General features: G+C 43.4%; 1 protein-coding gene across 10 annotated transcripts in view; it reads left to right on the top strand.

Annotated features, from left to right (window-relative positions):
• Positions 1 to 6,750: 6,750 nt before the first annotated feature.
• The window catches only part of LOC106652671, a 48,815-nt gene continuing 36,583 nt past the window's right edge, over positions 6,751 to 18,982 (top strand). For 5 of the 10 annotated variants that reach the window (XM_023458030.1, XM_023458037.1, XM_023458032.1 and 2 more), the window contains exon 1: positions 8,367 to 8,966. The gene's annotated coding sequence lies outside the window, so the exon portion shown is untranslated. Of the gene's footprint in view, positions 6,807 to 8,359; positions 8,967 to 18,982 lie in introns of those variants that run through there. The other 5 variants (XM_023458036.1, XM_023458034.1, XM_023458028.1 and 2 more) reach the window with 4 other exon arrangements.

Below are 18,982 nucleotides of genomic sequence, written 5' to 3'. Positions count from 1 at the left end.
GTCGTCGTATTTTCGTCATCAATATGAAAAAATTAATAAATTAAATTAACTTACAGCATTTGCTACGATCGATGGTTCGAATATTGAGACGTGCATCGTCGAACGTTCACAATAAATATTTCACGCTACGTCACATCTTCTAGATGGAGCTTTTATTTATAATGCGCACTCGGCGTCCATTGAAAATTCATATCCGATTCTCTACGGCTTTTTTCTGTATGCGCACGAAATTCAAATCGATCGAGTCGCGCGCGATCAAGGGTGCACTCGATCCGGCGAAAGGGTTCGAATTCTCGCACTCCAAAGGTCGTAAATTGCGCATTTGTCGCGGGAATAATATCGACGTATCTCTCACGCGTATACTCGATTTATTCATTCGCGCATCCTTCCCAAGTGCTCGGTAAGATGCTTTAATGAACGAGCAGTATAATTCGTGAGTTATTCATTTTGGGTCGCGAGGATTTGCCACAAATCAAATCGCGTACCCAATCGAATCGATAGCGACAGCTTTATACCATATAGTTGCAGAAAAAAAATGAAAAATTCAGTTTAAATTAAGTTATGACTTTTATTATTTTCAATAGTAGACCTGTAAAAGTCATATAGCTCAATACCGTTTTTTATTAATATTTGTTGCGTAAAAAATTATTTAGCTGCGACTTTGAGACTTTTCAAGTTTCGACTGAACTCAAAATTCGAGAATGACCTATCGAAAGCAACCGAAGATTCGAAGATGTTACCTTTTTTATCCGAAATATATCGAACTTCGAATCGTTCATACCACCAAGGAAGTACATCGATCATCATTTGAACGTAATGAATGTCATTTTTGGGCACTCGAAGCGACATGGCGCGCGCGCCCGTAGAAACCGAGGCTCGAAGTCATTAGAACTTCAAGTGCTATGCGTTCGAATTTTATACTTCAATTTTTTACTTCCGTCAAAAGTGAAAAAAGAGTGAATGATGAATGGGTGCTTATTTTGGGATCGTTTCGGAAATTAAATAAATAACGCAACGACTTTCGAGTCAATCTCAGCGATACAGGCTCGTATAGTAAATAAAATCGTAACGAGGATAATTGACTTGAATTTACACGCGTGTCCGACAAACGACTCGCGCGTCCAAGACGCTTATACATCCACTCGAACGACGACGCCCTCCCGTGTACCGCGTCAGATTTTCCTTGTAAGAGCGATTAATATTCCTCGCGCGCCAAAACGTCGCTCGCCAGACTTCCGAACCTTCGCGATAAATTAATCGCTTTCGGAGTTTTCGATTTTCGACATCGACGCAGCATACGCCTCTCTCCCTCTTTTTTCCTCGTCCTTACGGGCAGGACGTGTTCCATTTTTTTTTTTGTTTCACTGACCTTTTGGGTCAGTCCGCGTGTGCTGTATACAGTACACAACACTCGTACTCGAGATAGGAACACTTTTCGGGGGCCCCTTCGTGATCGATATTCGCCCGTTACGGATTCACACATTGTGTAACGTCCACAAGAGGTCCGGCAGCTCATCTATGCGCTCATTGTGCATCGCGCAACAGAAGAAGAGCGAGGAAAAAATTAATGTTCGGGTATATTTTTCTTTTACCGGAATATGCGGAAATAAATTACGATCGGGCGGTTTTTTTTTCATATGAATTAAAAAAAAAAGAGAAGAGAAGGAAGTGAAATCATCGAGTGCGGTCGACATGATTCTCGAGGGCTTTTCTTTTTGCCCTTTAAACGTACGATGACCGGTACACTTCTGAAGCGTCATTGGTTATGCTCGAGGATGAATTTTTTTTGTTGTTCTGGAACGCATCGATGAATGGCTTTTGTGCATATATAAGTAAAAATTGAGAATGAAATCCACTCGAAGGACTTGAAATACTTCGGTTGCAATAGTTGGCAACGTTCTCGGATTAGAAGCTTCCATAAATCTCGAAGTTAAAAAATTATTTATGCAGCCTGCGCCGAAACCGTGTTTCAGCGCGAACGAACCATACATCGATCGCGGTTTCAACCATTGAATAATAACTTTCTAATTCCTCAAAAAGACGTCAGTGCCCAGGTTGGCACGCGTATATACAGCACACTTTTGTCATTTATCATTCCTCCAGAGAGAGAGAGACAGAGCCGATCCGTGTCAGCTCTCAATCAGCGCGCAGCTTTCCAATATATAATAATGATCGACCCGTGTCAGGCTCGCCCGCGAACGGCACGCTTATGTGGGCGCGTGTATGGGGGTATATACGTACGAATGCAAGCGAGGATCAGCTGTGCCAGCCGAGTATACGAATTCGAAACGTCGAAATTTAGCCGCTGCATAACGATTATATATCGACGATTCTGACTCATATATATTTCCGCATTTCGCAATTGGCATTTAACGAATTATCGATTTTCCGTGCATTGTATATAGGGTACACGGCTCGCGCGCAGATTTCAGCTGCAGCCTATATATATTCGAATGCACGTACGGGGGTGGATGCGTCGCTCTCGGCTCTCCAAACGCGCGGCACGGGGTAATCGGATACAGCTATGTGCGGGTCGATCCGGTACAACAGCAGCCACAGGATTATAAAATTCTGCTACTCGATCGTATACGCATGTAATAGGCCCACACCCGACGTCGCTGTATTTATTATTCGCGTCATTGTACTCGGTCGAGCCAGAGTCAATTTGCTCCTGTAAATACGATACACGCCTGCGCGCGCGGGGCGTACTTATAAATATAACCGCTATTGCCGTTTGTATTATTGAAATTAGACAATCAAGCGACTGCCGTGGAGCTAATCAGATTACACAATGCTCGCGGTGAAATGATTTCTTACAAAAGCAAAAAAAAAACGGTATAAAAGGATCAGGGCATTAGAAACGATCATGTAACAGCGTAGCAGCGATAATCTAGAAATAGCCATAACTTAATAAGCTGACTCGAACGATCCGTAATAAGCGATTACGAGCGATTATTAAAAGCCACGAGGATCGACGGATGTAACAGAGAGAAAGAGAAGAGAAAAAAAATCAAAGCTGCACTGGACGCGCTCGTGGACGCGGCGCCGTAATTGGATCCGAGTCGCGTGCCCGCGCCGCCGCGAGTTTCCTCTTCGTATACGCGCGTATTTATATAAAGAGAGAGAGAGAGAGAGAGAGGAAAAGCTCGCATTTGCATAAACGTCCGCGCCGTAATATGTCGAACCGACGTCTGCGCCACTACAGTAGCTTTATAATTAACGAATTAGCCGAATAATGGGGTCGGATCGACGATCGGATCGGTACAGCGCGATGCTCGCGTCTACATAAACAGCTCGTTTCCAGCTAATATAAACGTCACCAACCAGCCCGCCAAAGCCGATGTTTTTTCTTCTTCGTTTTCTTTTTATGCGCCTGTATATATATACGCGTGCTACACATTGAGTCCTCCCCCGTAATGTGTGCGGTTGTATATATACGGTGCGAGATGATACGTATCAAAGTATACTCGCAAACACGCATACACATACACACACGGTCGAGAGATGACACGCGCGCGCGCCTCTGTGTGTATTGTGTTACGCGCGACACTTGAAAAGACGAGCGCGAAGCCCACGTGCTCGGTCCTGTACATACATACAACAACATCCCACGCACCGTCTCGGCCCAAGACTTGCATCTCGTTTCCAATCTCTTTCTATACACACATACATATTTATTTATTTATTATTATTATTTTTACACATGTCATTCACGCACACGCGGTTAAATCGTTACGTCACGATCCCTATACACTCGCGGACAAATCCTCGACGAGCGTACATGTATCTTTGTAATGTACCCTCATTTTCTTCATTGTACCTCGTATATATTGGTATTATGATCGCTATAAGAATGGCCGCGCGGAGCACTCGACGCCTCGTGTCATTGTCGCCTACGTAATAATAACATATATTACGTAGACGTAACTGGACTGGAGCACGCGATCGGTGTGTATGGGTATAGTAGGCGATCGGTTTTCACCAATTTCTTCGAGGGCCAATTATCTCGGGCCTCGTATACGTAGAATAGAAATAATTTATATAGAGAGAGAGAGACAGGGGTAAGTTTTTGTCGAAAAATTGCCGGCGCAGAGAGAAAAGGTGTAGGTACAGAGCTTTGACAGAATATATAAGAACGATACATGTGTGTGTACTACGATTTATAGCGCGAGCTGTCTTCCTTCGACCTTATTTTCTCTCGCTCTATCTTTTTATTTTGAAACGCTGCGCACTACGTCGAGAGCTGCGTGTACATTAAAGTATATATTTATACGCCGTACACCTATATACGATACAAAAGGAACGTTGAGTACTCGGCTGCAGCTTTTCGACTTTTCCTCATAGTCTTACATATCGCCCCGCGCGATTGTCCAAAAAAAAAAAAAAAAAAGGTAAAAAGAAAGAGAGAATACGTATATTATTGTACGGAGAGAGTCGTCGTCGTCGCGCGATAGAAGCTGTATACTGATCGAAGGGCAGATGTAGCCCGGTTTACACGTATAAATCAAGCGAAAGCCAAAAAGGAGGCGATTAATCCGTCGTTGTAATTGACAATTAGCGGCCGTCGTCGTCGTAGTTGAGAAAGGATCGGAGTCTTGGAAGAGGATCCCCCGAAATCGTCAGCATCTGCGACTCTTCGATAAAGTCCTAATTGAAGCAATCGCCACTTGATTGTGTCCGCAACGACGATGTATATTTATAGGCATAGGTCCAAGGAAGCAGCCGTGAATATCGTAAAACACAGGCTGGTCGCGTTATTACGTCGAATTCTCGCGGCCGACTTGACCGCGCGGGGCGATAGCTGCGACGTAATCGGCTACTCAAGAGCCTGATCGTAAATACAGATTATACGTCATCGATAAGTAGGCACGAATATATATGTACGGGGGCGCGTGTCGCATGCGTCCCATTTTTTTTTTTTTTTCCTGATAAATCCGATGCCGCTGGCACGCGCCTACGATCATCGCGAGAGAGAGCGGAAAAATCGGACCGCCCGTTGTATAACGTATAGCATACATTATGTAGAATCTTCGGAGCTGCTGCTTGGCGTATATATGTATACAAGACACATAGACACAGACATAAATATCCTTGCGCCGGTACTTCTGGAGCTCGCTAAGGTAATTTTTCTTCGCTGGTATACAATAACAATAACAACAGAAGCAGCAGCAGCAGCAGCACATCTGACTGTATATATATACGGTCGAGTCGTATACACATTATGTTGTATAATAATACGCGCGAGATTTCCAAAAGCATAAAGCCTAAGACCGAAGAAGTCTTACAGGAGTCTCTTCGAAAGGGGCGAAAGTCTTTTGATACCTTTTGCTTTTTGGCGCGTGTCCTACACACACACACACACACACACACACACACACACACGTATAAGCTGCATATGGTTTTCTTGCTGCTGCTGCACCGACACTATACCATGCGCGATCGCGTACCTCTGCGGGATGAGTGACAAGGGCTGCTGCTTTACTTACTCGTATACTTTTATACACACATACACCTTCGAGATTTTTGAAAGAGAGAGAGCGAGGCAAACAGTAAGTACGAGTACACGTACAATTGAATTTCTGCCACTGCGTCGCGCGCTTCTGCATATACATGTATGGTTAATGTGTGTGTGTGTGTGTGTGTGTGTGTGTGTGTGCCTCATTCTACAAGGGCGTAAAATGTATATACTTTTCGCCCGAAGTAAAGAGAGAGAAACGTAATAAGACAGTTTCGGGGTTATTATTATTGGGCGTGCGTGCTATGTACATTTCTGCGCGGCGAAAAAAGAAGAAGAAGAAGAAGAAGGAAGAGAGAGAGAGAAAAGAAAAAGGGCCCGTACCCGTACCGTGCACGCATTATATATAATGTATAAGGGAGTCAAAGGGTTAAAACGCGCGTGCATATTTTCGAGACTTTTATGTATATACGCACATATTGCATTATACATACATAATGTGTATCGCCTGAATTTTGACGAGTAGTCGTCGTCGTCACTCACTCACTCGCTCGCTCGCCTGTATACCACCGTCAGCGTCACGTATATACAGACATCATCCCTCCCGCGGGATTCAATAATAAATACGCGTATATTATAATGTACATTTTTTGAAAGGCCATCGTATTGTATGCAATAATGAAAGGCTTTATTACTCTGGCAGCGTGTGGACTGCGTCGCGATCTCTGCGTGAAAACGATCATCGATCGACGCGCGCCTATATGTATTGGTAATCATGTACACACACATAGCCGAGGAAGATGACAGAAAAATCAGAATCCGAATGGCGTATTCGTGTCCAACGCGCATCGAATCATTAATAAATGGGCCTCGGAAATGAATTGGTTTCTCGGAAAATAGACGAACAGGGCGAATCGGAAGGAGAAAAAAAAAATCATCCGCACACACCTGCTCCTGTATATATACCATACTGAAAACACAAGCGATGATTTTGAAAATCTTCTACGTACATAAATATAAGTCATCGTTATAAATGCAGGGTAATGAGTCGCTGATCATTACATTATGAAACTTAATGCGACGGGCAACGATACTAAATTCGCGATACGTTCATTATGCTTACGTATTAAGTGTATCCTATTACCTGGGCGATTCATCAAGGCGCGCGCGCAGAGTCCGCGAAAAATCCCCGTATATTGTTGATATATAAATTTGGCCGAGGTGCCGCATCGGTCCCCTTTACATAAATAGTTAACCACAAATCATAATACACATTGTATAAGTACTGCAGACAACGTATTCGGGTTTTTCGACTTGGTATATATATATATACGGCAACAAAAGTCACCCGGTATCGTCTTCGCAATTTTCGGTGCACGGCGTGTCAGTACTACTCTCTCTATGTGTATCTGTGTGTGTGTATATAATAAAACGTGATATATACATATAAGCGGACTTACCCCCCGCGGTATCGAGGGTCGTTGTGTGCGCGCCTCGAGTGAGAGATGCACTCGATTTATATATATATAGGTGTGCGTATACATTACACAGGGCAGGCTTAGGGCCACTGCTGTTGCTGATGCTGCACGGTTAATCAGATGCTAATTCTACGTGACCTCGGACGTAATAAACTTTTGCGGACTGCACACGGCTCGGAGAGATAATAATTTATTGCATATTATGTGTCTGTGTAGAGGTAGAAAGATATGGACTATACGCATCGGCGAAGGATTTATATAATATACCCAAACAGAGATTATGATCCTTGCACGTACCTATATGTATACGAATGTGTGTGTGTGTAACAATGGCCCACATACGCAGTGCGCAGTGTGGGTTACGATATAGAGACGTACACAGGCCGCCTCTATTTAAACAACTAACAATAAACAAAAAAAAAAGGGTTGCGTTATGATAGGTGAGATTATATAGATAATGATACTTATATTCATTATATTATATGCGAGAGTAGACGCGAGGCTGTTCAGCGGTGGTGGTGGTGGGATATTCGAGGGCGCTCGTATCATATTTGCGGTGGCGCGTATATTTATCGTACACGTATTCGTATGATGCAGAGAGGCTTAGGCTTTAAACAATAATATACGCCGGGGTAGTTGCATAGGAATCTCGATGTCGGTGCAGTTATTTCCTTCTGATTTTTTTCATTTTTTTTTTTTTTTTTTTTTATAATTAAGATCTTTTCTGTCGAGGGTGGGTATTCATGGGCAATTTTTTATGATATATGTATTATATTATAATAAAAGATCTAATAAGAATTTATAGCGGATATGTGCAAGTTAAGTAGCTTAATTTCAACTAGTCGCCCTATTGTGTCCCCGGATATAAATGCGTTCGAGGCAATCGATTCGACCTCGATGATTATTTTTCATCGGTTTAACGCCGTTTAACGGCTAAAAATCTAGATTCGTCACTGAAATATATATATACGTCGTACTTGTGTGCGTTTGTGCGTCACGCAGCAAGTACACACGCACATACAGAATCAAGTAGAGTATAGACGAAAGGTGCAGTACGTGTGTGTGTGTGTGTGTGCAATCCGACCGAAGTCGAAATTACAGGGTGCTGCGCGGCGTACAGCGGTGAACTCCATACATATACAACACCGCGTGCAAGTGTGCGAGTACACATACGCACACATACCAGTACACCGTATAGGGAGAAATATATAAAAAAAAAGAAAGGTAGGGATAGATCGGCGGCGGCGGCGGCGGCGATGGATGGTTGGATTATATACCAGCGGTGGATGGTAATGCGTGCAGCGGCAGAAGCAGTAGTAGTAGTAGTAGTAGTGTAGGTTTTATACGTAAGGCCCCGAGCGTATAACAGCCCCACCGCCAGTCAGTCCGTAGCCGAACGTTCGACGCTGCGCACACGACGCACAGCGACACGAGAAAGAGAGACACACACGCGCGCGCGACTTTTTTTAAATAGCAATATACTGTATAAAGTTATATATTTTATCGAATAAGTTTATTATTTATTGTTATTTAAATTTTATTTATTGCAAATTATATAACTGGGTGACGCGCGTGTGCGAACGAAAAAACGATATAATAATATGCACAGTGACTCGTCGAGGATAATAATGTCGAAATCGAACGACAAGTGCAGCACATAAACACAAGGCGGAGTATACCTTTGGGAGAGCGGCGTAATAATTATAAAAAAAAACGAGTGCGAATAATGCGAATAATCGGCAGTGGAGTTTTTCCCGACAACGTCGAAGTAGTAGTAGTAGTAGTGCATCGTCGTCTCGTCGTCGCAGGACAGAAGACGAGAGAAGCAGTAGTGGTGCATCGATTCACGGCCTAACAGCCAGAAATTCTTCGAGAGAGAAAAAAAAAAGTACCCACCCGAGGAACGCACAGGAACGAAACAAGCGAAGGAAAGAAGGAAGGAAAAGAAGGAAAAGGGATCTAAGGGTTGCGGATCTGCCGAGGAGGTGTCTGTGCACGGACTCGTAGCAGCAGCGGCGGCGCAACGTAAGAGAGTGAGTGTCAGATTTATCATCGTCGCATTTCCGCCGTATTGCTTCTTTTTTTACCGTGTTACGCGTACCTTTCACGTTTTTTTTTTATTATGTAATACGGGGTGGAGTAAAAAAAAGAAGGAAGAATATAAGAAAGAGAAGGAAAAAAAAGTACATAATCTAATACACGCGAGTGTGTGTGTGCCGAATCCGTGCGCGTGAAAAAGTAAAAATGTTCATCTCTTCCCGGGCTATATGATATTACTTACACCACGAGACAGCACGTGCGATACGTGCCTATGTAGCTGAGGGCTGCGCGATCGAGACTATATACACGACAAAATATAATATATCTATCTATCCACGGGTGAAAAGCGTGTAATATTTTAACGATCGCCTCGAGAGAATATATCTGCCCGAGGATGAACATGATCGATGTGTCGCGCGCGCTATCTATCTATATCCGTATATTATATATATTATAATTTACAAACTCAGCTGTGGAAGGCGCGCGAATATTGTTGTGTACGGAAAAACAGCTGTGATTTTAGGCTCTTTGTATACACATGCTACATATAGGCAAGGCAGTTGTCGCGCGATTATTATTTTTGTATTTCTTTTGCTCTCTCTCGAACGAGTGACTCGTCGAGTGGTCAGCGTGATTTTTTATTCTCTCTCTCCCTTTTTACGATTACCGTACACGCGAGTGCAAATTCGTCGCGAATAAACAAGCGCGTATTTGTCGACGCGCAATGGGCCGCAGAGGCGATTTAGAATTGGCCCGCGGCGATCGGCGCGCAGGATTCAAATCGAATTGTTTACACTGGAGTCGGCGACATTAGCGCAGTCACACACACACACACACACACATGTGCAGCAAAATGTCATATACAGAAAAAGCTAAAGCCTAATCCTTCTAAATATTTGCACAACTGCCTTGGCGCTCGCTTATCCGATATATATTCTTAGGCGAGCGCACGGAGGGAGAGAGAGAGGAGGTATATATATGTATAGAGTCTTAGAAACAATACATGCCGTGGACAGCGGCTGCAGCAGACACACACCGTACCACACACGCACACATGTATATAGGTAAAAAGTCGTTATAGATTTTTAGGACGACATTTCGGGCTCTCTATCTTTCTCTCTCTTTCTTTCTCTGCTGTTGCTACTCCTGCCTATATACATGGTAGTAGTAGTATCCGACTTTTGCGCTCTTATAGAAAAGAAATTTCTTCCAAAGCGAATTTCTGCAGAGAGAGAGGCCCGCGCGGATGGGACTCCGGGTTGAACCGGTTTTTTTCATTCTCCAGGCCAAAGGCGCGCCGAGCGATCACCCATGCATTGTACACACACACACATGTTTATATGTGCTCTCTGCCCTGCATACATATCTTCCGACCGGCTTCTTCTTTCTCTCTCTCTTTCTCTTAGCCAAAAAATCTTTTCTTCGGCTACAATACTTTCTAGTTTAACTGATCCTGACCGGGACTCGTATACATGTAGACACACACACACATACACATACATACAGAGTGGAGAGAGATAAAAAAAAAGGTGGAATGAGGGACGAAGTTTCGCACGATTTTAATAATGTCTCGTGCACTGCTGTTGCTGCTGTTGATGATGACGACGACGACGGCGACGATGATCAGTTCTACACACACATGTACATTTTACCCACTTGCGACTGCGTATATACGCGCAATGAACAAGTTTCTTTTATTATAATCGCTATATTGTCCGATCGCAAGTTTATATTTATTATGCGCGAGCGAGCTGCTATACTTTTCTTTTTTTCTCTTTCTCTCTCACTGCCTCTCTCTCTCTCTCTCTCTCTCTCTTTTTTTCATTCCTGACTCTTAGACGCTGGGGAACATGATTTTTCTAACTCGCAGATTCCATACACACTTTGTGTCGGAGCTGCAGCATATATCCTGCATTGATACTCCGATCGAGCGTAACGGAAAGTACGTTAAAAAGCGCCCATCATCGTCGTCCATCGGTATACACACGGACGATTAAGCAGCCGCAGCCGCGTTAAAGCGATTTTATAATTCAATTACGGGCATGGCCATTGTTACGAACTCGAGTCACTGTCTCAGACACAGAGAGAGAGAGAGAGAAATTAATTTTTTGCCCCCGCGCTCGCTTAGAGCGTCGCCCCCTGCGCGCGTTACACTGCACACGTCTGTCTATCAAAAAGCTATCGTGGTGACGCAAAAAAAAAAAAAAAATTCAGCGCAATGACACACAAAAGCTCGATGAAAATCGCGCGTGCACACACACGAGCGATTCGATTATAATAATATAATAATGATAATAATGATATCGCGACCCTCGCGTCTGCTTAGCTACGCGTCACGGCGTGTAAATAGTATATCCCGGGCACAAGTGGGTGTGTATGTATACGATACACAAGAGTCGGCGTTGCGAGCTGATCTCTGCGCTCGTTCGAGTGTCCTTTATTTTCGTATACAGCTCGTTGAAGAGCTCATTAGCATATACATATTTTTTTGCCTCGAAACTCCAAATTTCGAGAGGTCACGTCAATAGGACTGTTTCTGTTGCCTCTACCTTCGACTTCTTCTTTTTTTTCGCATTCGTGCGAGCGTCTTTATTATATTACATGCGCTGACGTCGCGAGCTGCACAGCTGTTGATTTTTGTATTTTTTTTTTTTGTCAGAAACTAATGAGCCTCGGCGTTTTGCGAAGTTTTGAGGGTGAGCGCCGATAAATTATCGACCGACCGCAACGAGCTTCTTATTATATTGGCCGATAATTGCTTCATTCGAGCGTTTGTACCCCTTTCTGAAATTTTTGATCGGAAGATTTTCTTCGTACAAAATATATAAATATGTTACATCGACGAGCGGACGTCGCCGGTACACTCGAGGACTCGACCGCAATTCCAACGTATTTATGTCACGAAAAGAAGAAAAAAAACAGAATAAATAAAAGCCGCAAAAATCGTACTAGGGTTGGCTCGGCGATGCTATAGACGTATTTTATTAAAAAAAAAAACTTTCCTGAAGTCTCGACTCCGTTCGTTACGCTCGCGCGAATCGAGGACGCGAAACGACTCCGCGCATTATATACAATATTGTCGTTTCGGACGCACGGCAGAAAATTGCATCGCTCGCGTGGACAGGGTATGCATCATAAAAGGGATTGCATACGAACGAGTATATGAATTTAAGTTAAAAAAAAAAAAAAACCCAACGGTAATCGTATACGTATAGATCGTTTGTTTTCCTTAGTCTACTCGCGCGACAGACAGACAGACGAATGTTTTCACATGTGCTGCTGCGTGGGATGACGTCGCAGCCCCGATACATCATACATCCATATTGATAAGTCCGATTCGTTACTCGGGATCGAAAAACGTAACGTAAAATGACAACAATCATATATGGTACCATAGTAACAGCGATTGGGTTATCGCAAATGGCCAACGTATAACGTATTACGGCGCGCCGCGGCACTCGAGCCGAGTTACGCGTATTATACAATTGGTCCGGGAAAAAAGTGCCTCGCGTAGCATCGATGACTCTTGTATGCGTTATGTATGCGCAATGGAAAAATCGACAAATGGTCATCGTCGTCGTCGTCGTCGTCGTACGGCAATTAAATGTCACAAAAGGATAGGGTGATCGAAGTTTATAAGCGCATGTGCCCCGCGTGCGCCAATCGACAAATAGGATAAAGGGAGAGAGAGAGAGAGAGAAAAAAAACCCTTGATTGGTCAATGAATCGAATCGAACGAGAGAGAGAGAAGGATGAAATACGCGAATATGCGTGTATTATTATATTCGTAGTATATATACGCACACAAGCCACCCTCATGCTAATTTAACGAGGAAGGAATTACTAGAGCGAAAAATTGTTACGTGCCAAACGATTTCCTATACAGAGCAATAATACATATTATGTATCCGTCGATCATCGATATCGAACTCGATCATTGATATCGAATGCGAATCGAATATTATATACCTTGAGAATCGCGACGAGAACTATACCTATACTCTCGATAATAATCCGAGCAATTTTTGATCATTGTCGCGTATATCGAGTACTTTCCACCCGGTTGAGTTCGATGACTGTTGGAGGGTAGTATAGATTATGATAACCAAAAGCCGTTTCGACGATTACATGAATTGAATATACAAGCATAAAAATATAAATATAATGTTTATACATGTGTGTGTGGCTCGTCTAACGAACCGCGTATACACAGGATCAATTTACCTCCGAAAAGACGTTTATGAAAATATTAAAAAGGAAAACACGGAATGTCATATATTTTTGATGCGGTCTGCCGCACACATGTCGCTGTTCTGCATACGCACGCGATACGACAAGTATAAACCTCCTCCTGTAATGCAAGCAAAACAAGCTTGTCAAAAAAAAAAGTCAAAATTCCATACCGCGATCACCGTTGATGTCGATCGTTTTGTGATCTTCTGCTGCTTGTACAGCATAACCGCGACGCGGTGTCGATGTCGCGCGCCTTCCATGCGTATGTACGTATACGCCTACGCGCGTGTGTGCATGAAAAAATAGAGAGAGACACATATAATGTATACATTTCTATTTTCGTCAAAGGGTATGCACATTAGACGGTTATAAAAGCCTCGATACGTATAGCATAAATCAATGCGTGTGTGTGTGTATAGGGAAATTTCTTAGTTGGACAAACACGTCGAATGTGTCGGGGGCTGCTTGTAGTACATATACGCATGTGACATGCATGAGCGCGCGGGAAAAATCAGCCTCGACTCCGTCACGCGTATAAGTCGGATCGGTCCCTATATACACGTATTTATTGTTATTTTATTCGTCTTCTTATTCTACTCCTTTTTTTTATTTTTAAAACGGTACCTAGACGGTGTAAATGTACATATATACATATGTAGAACCTTTTGATGATGCCGCCGATACATTTGTATAAATACTGCACTCTGTCGCGTGTCTCGCGCTTCTATACACACGCACACATGTACGCGTTCGATCGATTGTTAACCCGCATTGCATTCTCAATTGATCGGCCCGTGCATTGAAACGGCGTACCGCAGCTGTTTCGAGAGCTTTTCGTTTTCTCGAACTTGTGCGGCGCGTGTGGTGCATGCTATTGTTTCAACAAAAAAAACGCATTGTTTTCTCGAGCTTTTCTCCTTTGATCTCTCTCTCTCTCTCTCTCTCTCTTTCGAGGATTATATTATAGGTAACCGACTTTAGTGATATTTATGATCATAATGTCTTTCCGATCGGAGCTTCCGAAAAATAAAGCGTCGCCGATCGCGCGCCGACGAACGGAAAAAGGCATTTTAAACTGTCGGAGGTGCTTTTGACGAATGGCGATACGGAACACAAGCAGTTTTATATATATACAGTTGACAAACGGAAAAATCGTAGCGCCGAGTATATAAGACACTCGAAGAGGCGGTAATTTATACGTTACTTACACGCACGCGACTGTGGGCACTTGAAAAAAAATTAAGAGAGTCGTCAAGTGCCGTAGGGTTTTTTATCGTAACAACTTTTTTTTTCCTCCTCTTCTAAATACGCGAAAGGGCATTTACATTATCCTCGAAGTTAATCAACTTGTCATTGCGTAGGTGTGTGTATACATGTGTGCGCATAATGTACGTACGTATACAAAGAGAGGTATACAGGAATTCAAAGTCACTCTGCACTCGAGAGCTTGCATCCGGCGAGAGCGAGATCGAGCGCCCCGAGCATAGTTCCGAGTTCCGAGGGTAATTCATAATGTACGAAACACTCACGGCATTTAATCGCGCACGTGCGCCTCTACATCGCACTATACGTATACTTGATAATTATTTCGCGATCTCGGTAACTTTTCTTTGATTCGAGATCGATGCAAACTCGTATATACGTGGCTCGAGTGTAAGTGCATCGCTATAAATCTCGATAATCAGGTGCGGGCCGTTACGTTATTATAATGCCGGGGCAAATCTCAACGGAAAAAAAAGTTGTGTATTTATGCACGTGGTGTAAATAGAACTTGCGCAAACTAGGCCAAGGGGGTGACTCAATCCTAAAAGGATTGCGCGAGGCGTTTCATCGATATTTAGCTGCATTACGCATTATACTCGAAGTAGGCAGATAAGCTCGTTACACGCGATAGAGTCTTGATTTCACGGGATGATCGTCCGATGTATACACACTTTTAGGTACAGACGCAAATACAGTCACAGCCTGTATATAGAATTTCTCGAAACCAACCCCCTTGCAGCAGCAAAAAATCGAGTATACGAAATCCGTCCGCGCGATGAAAACGAAGAAGGAAGGTAAGAAAAAAATCGTCACGAGGAGGCGCGTTACACAATACAATGTATATCGAGAGCGGAGTCTGCTGCATTACGAAATTCACGGCACGCGACTCCGGACATCTGCTCTATAAAATGTATATATATGTATAATAAGTAAGGCTGCTGTTACGCGCGCGCGCGCGCGAATAAGGAAGGAGTGCGGCGCATTTCGTACGTAAAAAGAAGAGAAGAAATCTTTTTTCCTAACCTCGATGAGATTAGAAAAGGAAGCAGAAAGAGAAGGGGGACGACGACGACGACTTCCATAAACGTATTAGACGACGTTGTATATAGAGGGGTGGTCGGTTGGCTGCAGCGGTGGCGGCGAATTTTTCGGTCTGCCTAGAGAACAACAACCCCCCGTTCGCCCGAGGATCGTCTTCTTCTTCTTCTTCGTCTTCGTCTTGAAGATAGCGACGTGACGGTTTCTCTAGTACAAAGCTTTATACATAGTTACTATGTATCTGCCGATGCATCGAGTCGCGGCTACGCAGAGGGTTGGCTATATGTACGTACGACATATAAAAATTGTATAATTCAGCGTGGAGCGAAAAATCGAGCGCCAAAGCTGGAGAACGGCCTAAAATCAGAGCCCAAAGTCGCTCTCTCTCTCTATATATACCTATATATACAGTATATAAGCAACAGTCACCTGGGAACGAGGGTAAGGCAGCAGTAGAAACGGCAGCAGTCGGGAGCGCGCTGCAGGTGCTGTGTACCAACCTCGGCTCTATATATACGCATATATACTGCTGCACCGTATACACACGTACATTTTGCTCGCCTTCCTTTGCTCTCGTATGCGTGTATGTGTGTGTTTGCTGCATAAGTACGCACACCGATACGCAACGAGCGATTGAATTTCAATTAAACGTACTTACAAGTAAGTACATACGCGTGGTGTACATATATATGTGGATGCAGCTAGAGAGAGAGAGAGCTGCGTTTAATTGCGCGCGCACACGAGCGGTTTTCTCGCTGCGTGAGATACGTACATGCAACGGTTTAGATGGCGAATTACATCGACGCGGTGCGATTTAATTAGCGAGAGATTACGCACCTTATTACGCGCCCAACCGACCGTACTCAAATTAGGTCTTGGCTGCAAGCTATATATGTGTGTGATATAATGCATAGGTGCGATGTGCCTTTTTCGTCCAATACCTCGGGGCACGATTTCCCTTCCTTCCTTCTATTTTACATGGTTCTTCTCTGAAACATCATTTCCAATCATCGGAAATGCGAAATGAACGATATTGTGACTCGAGGGCGACTGCATATAATGGAATATGAATAAATGCATTACAACGGGTCAAATAAGCCGATGTGTTTACTCGAGAGTGCATCCGTGCAGCTTCCACGTATATTACACGGACGCAGCTGTGACAGCCTCTGCATATACACACACGCATAGAAAAATTTATATTTTATATACATTCGCGGTAAGAGAGAGAGAGAGGAGGTAAGCGAGAAAAAACAATGGATTTATGAGTAGTAGCTGCGCGATTCAAAGCCGCAGGATGGCAGCAAAGAAAACAATGCAATGGGGCTGCTCCGAGGCGAACGATAAAAAAAAAAGAAAAGGAAAGGAACCCTGAAATCTCAAGGTGCAAGTCTCATCTAGAAATATTATATGAAAAAAAAAGTATATATACCCTTTTCTAAGTCGAGTCCAATTCGAATGTCATATTTTATTATATACGTATATTCAGTATATTTTTGCTATATACCTTTTTCTCTCTCTCTCTGGGTTGCTCTCGTTACTCGAGCGCGAAGAAGAAGAAGAGGAAGAAGTAAGGAAAAAGAAGTAAAGGCAAAATCACCGATACGTGTACTGTATACACTGCTACCGTGTACATTTGCGAGCTTCGAGGCCTCCGGGATTGGGCACCTGGAACGCGCCGCGTAGTGTACTGTGTATACATAAACTCACTCACACCATAGGAGGTCTTAGAAAATGTTACATATGAACAACTGCGCGTACGAGTTGTTGTTTTTTTTTGCTTTGCTTCGCTCGCTACCTCCACGTGGCCTGCGTACATTACTTCCTTTTTTTTTTTTTTTTTCAAGTTTCGTCGGTTTCTTCGCGACGTTTGCTCGGATTCTCGGCTGTGCGCGGGTCGTTGAAAAGTTGCTCTCGGCTCGACCTATATCGACCACCCTTCGTATTTTTCATATACGTATAATTCGATATATATATGTACGCCGCGCAATAATGCGCGCATTGTTGATTTCATTGTTTCGTTATTAAGCTGCGATTTATCGAGCGGTACGGGAGCGCGCTAAGCTCGCCCCATTGAGCCGACCAATCGTGCGTGGCTTAAATGCGAGGCTGTTATTATTTAAGAAATTTCTTCCTTTTTTATTTTTTATTGTTGCTTTTATTATACATACATATATATAAGCGGTCGATGATTTTTCGCGATCGGCACCTGCATTAAATACACAGTAGTGTATTACAAGTACACAATGTAAAACGGACTGCCCGTATAATTTTCGACTTCTCTCTCTCTCGCTTTTTCTCGGTACACATTTTTCATCGGTTGCGACTGTTGCGCTCTCGAGGCCAACGATCTTTTTTTTTAACCCGAAAAAATCACCAGTTGCTTTACCGCGCGCGTACGTCCAGTACTCTCCGAAACATTTTTCAGTGTCGTTATCAAAAAAAAAAAAAAAAATATGTTTTCTCTTTCGGAGTAAGCTAGGTAGACGGTTGAACAAACGCGCGCGTAAGTCGAAGAAGAGCTCTCGTGTGGGTTCGAGGGAAATGTATACACACACTGCACAACTAGAAACTCCTCAAAATTCATACACAAATATATCTTTGTAGTGGCCCGCGCACAGATCTCAAAATTTGTACAAGCCGACATATTATATACACATTCGTACCGCACATGTGTACTGACGATTGTTCGCGTTACGCTAGAGTTTCTGTATCAAGAAATACACGACTTTTGGCCCTCCCTCCACCAGCCCTTAGGATTATACGTGTATAAAGATGTATTAATAACGATTCGTCGCGCGCTTATCGAGCTTCTCTCCTTTTTTATTTTCTTTTCCTCGTCGCTACGAGGCAAGAAAGAAAAATCGTCACCACGATATATGTACGTATATGTATATAGCAAGGGTGGCGACAAATATACACAATGTAATAACGCAAAATGCGAAATTACTCATGTGTGACGTACGAGCGCAGCCTTCGGTGCCTATATATACATAATGCATTATATAGGAATTATATATCGACGCGCATTGCATTCGCTCGTATACGCGACAAATATATATGTGTTCGTTATTGGGCGCGTTCGGTGGTGCACTTGAGAAATTTTTGCGCGACACATGTGTGTGTGTGTGTGTGTGTTTGCGATCGGGAAGGTCACTGCATGAACGTATATATGGTACGGGGCACGTATATACATGTGTGTTTACAACGAGTCTCTCACCTGCGCGCGATCTCTCTTTCTCTGCCACGCGTATTATCTTTATCTCGTTGTCGAGATCAGCGGTATATGCACGATCTGCTGCTAGAAGGGTGGCCGGCGCGTCACTGCACGTTATGTATATAAGCGCGCCTCGACGACAATAACTGCATACATGGGTGTAAGAATAAGAAGAAAAAAACAAATGGTAAGAATTTCTTGACTTCGTCGATGACGACGACGACGACGACGACGACGACCTCGAGAGTTAAGAGTACG

This window comes from Trichogramma pretiosum, unplaced genomic scaffold (genome assembly GCF_000599845.2).
Source record: "Trichogramma pretiosum strain Unisexual culture from Peru unplaced genomic scaffold, Tpre_2.0 scaffold112, whole genome shotgun sequence".
Classification (NCBI taxonomy): domain Eukaryota; kingdom Metazoa; phylum Arthropoda; class Insecta; order Hymenoptera; family Trichogrammatidae; genus Trichogramma; species Trichogramma pretiosum.
This window is presented reverse-complemented; position numbering and strand designations above follow the sequence as displayed.